This window comes from Mastomys coucha, unplaced genomic scaffold (assembly GCF_008632895.1).
Source record: "Mastomys coucha isolate ucsf_1 unplaced genomic scaffold, UCSF_Mcou_1 pScaffold5, whole genome shotgun sequence".
Classification (NCBI taxonomy): Eukaryota; Metazoa; Chordata; class Mammalia; order Rodentia; family Muridae; genus Mastomys; species Mastomys coucha.
In genome coordinates, this window is record NW_022196911.1 from 107,256,894 (window position 1) to 107,259,672 (window position 2,779).

Consider the following 2,779-nt stretch of genomic DNA (forward strand, 5'->3'; position numbering starts at 1 on the left):
AGGAAGAAATGCCCTAAAATTAGATTTCCCAGAAGTTCACAGCAAGATAATTTAACGTTAACATGTTACAGAAATATAATCTTAATTTCAAGTTTAAATTCTCACTAAGTTCAAATTAGAACCATGTTCTTGTGACATCAATTCTCAATGAGTCCCATTTTCTAATATTTGATGCTAAGAATGACTATGTTCTAGTCTCTGCCCTGAATTGAAGGAATGGCTAATTTGTCAACAGTTAAAGGGAAGACAGTGTTCAAGCATTGTCCAGCAGGAAAACAAGAGTCTATGGCCTTCTGGGTTGTCCAGTGTGCTTTTGAAACTCAGAGGACTTTGAAAAACTGAGAGACTTTTCTCTGTGCCTCACTCTTCTCCATCATCACAGGATCACTCTGACAATTCTCTTACCCTTACTGCCCTTCTAATCTCAGTTGTAGCTTACCAAATGGGGATTCCTAGACTTACTCAATAGGGTGTATAAAAAGATGAGAGAGAGGAGATAGAGTTGGATGAAGAGAGAAGGTGGAGGAAGAGAGGGAGGAGGAAGAGGAGGAGGAGACAAGGAGGAAGAGGAGGAGGAGGAAGAGAGGAGAATGAGGACAGAAGGAGGAAGAGAAGGGGAGGATGAGAGAAGAAAAAGGAAGAAAGAAGGAACATGAGGAGAGTTGGAAGGAGGAAGAGGAGAAGAAGTGAAGGAGAAAAGGGAGAGGAGAAGGAAGAAGGAAGACCACCATGTGATTTTAAGGAACTGGATTACAGATAGAAAATGGCAAGTCTGAAATTTGTTGAGATAACTAGGAATTGTAATGAGTATTGATGAGTGGAACCAGACAGGAGACTTAGAAGTTTCCAAACTGCAGTTTCGAGGATGAATTGGCTGCTGCTTCTTCAGGAGGCTGTTCCTGTCCCCAGAGTCTTCAAGTTTCTCATGAAATCGATCCATATTTTGGAGGATAATCTGCTCACCCCAAATCCACTGATCAGTAATATTCAAAACACAGTCTAACCCACAGCTTCCTAGTAATATCCAGATTGTTGTTGCATCAAAGTAGGAACCATTGCCTAACCAAGTTGACACATGGGTTAGCCATGATGGTAACTTGGGCATTTTTCTCTTAAGATATTTTGCAATCTGGCTATGAAATATAATATATTTAAAGCTTCAGATTCTGTTGAAGAAACTGAGTTCCATACTCTACTATGTTTTATGTTTATGTTTAAATTGCATGACACAGATGTACCTACCAAATAATAACATTTGAATATAGGAGTGTCCATCACTCATTTAAAACAGTTTCTTTGTGTACTTATGCATGTATGTATGTATGTATGTATGTATAATATATCTTGAATACAGTTTTCCTTCTTTCTTTCCTTTAAGTCCTCCCACATCTCCCCCTTTCCTCTCCCTTATCCACTCCTCCTCCTTTTCTTTTCAGAAAAGGGCAAGCTTCCCATAGATGTCACTCAGCCATGGCATATCAAGCAACTTACATTAAGATTAGGGACTTCCTCTCCTATTAAAGCAGGACAAGGCAATCCAGTAGGATGAAAGGGTTCTGAAAGTAGTCAACAGAGTCAGAGATAGCCACTACTCCACTGTTAGGACTCCCACAAGAAGACGAAGCTACACAACTGTACCATATGTGTAGGGGTTAGGTCAGTCCCTTGTAGGTTCTCTGGTTGGCAATTCAGTCTCTGTGCGTCTCTATGAGCCTAGGTTAGTTGATTCTGTGAGTTTTCTGGTGCTCTCCCTGTCCTCTCTGGCTCCTAGAACCCTTCCTCCCCCTCATCCACAGGATTCTCCAAGCTCTGCCTAATGTTTGGCTGTGGGTCTCTGCATCTGTTTCCATCAGTGACTGGATGAAGCCTCTCTGGTGACAGCTGGGCTAGGCACCCATCTATGAGCACAGCAGAATATCATTAGGAATCATTTCCTTGACTTTTTTAGTTTTTATTTTTGTTTTTATTTGGTTCTACCCTAGGTCTCTGGGCTATCCAGCCTCTGGTACCTGGCCCTCCAGGCAGTGTCAGGGATAGACTTCCTTTCTTAGTATGGGTATCAAGCTGCAACGGTCATTGACTGGCCACTCTCACAATATCTACGTTGCTATTACACCAGTGCATCTTACAGGCAGGACAAGTAGAAGGTTTGTGGCTGGGTTTAGCTTTTGATAATGCAACTTGATCACAAGACAGTAATTTTTCTTAAGCAAGGTAAAGGACAAGTTAAGGTAAAGGCATTCATGGCCCTGCCCTCTAATTATACTGCATCCATCCTATTGAAGTTTATTATATATTTTAACTGCCACTCTCTTCTCTGTACCTTTATGTGCTGTATTATTCATGCATATGAATCCTACCTCTAAAGAGCTGTTCTCCCAGTAGTAGAAGACTGTAAGGAGTTATGAGCACTGCAATGTACACACAATATGCCATTCATATAGTTACAGAATTTAGATTTGAAGTAAGGAAATATGCTTAATGTAAATGATAACCAATTGAAACCATTAGTTTTATAATAAATACACTATTAGATATCTTATCTCATATCTTACATATTTTATACCACATAACTTACATTATATATTTATTATATATACATTTCAATACTGTTTAACACAGGCATGCATTAAAAAATTCTGAGACTGGAATATTTTGAGTCTTTCATCTTACATTCTGATAAACTCTAGGGTTTGGGGTTGGAATAAGATTAATGTAAGCCGGGCGGTGGTGGCGCACGCCTTTAATCCCAGCACTTGGGAGGCAGAGGCAGGCGGAT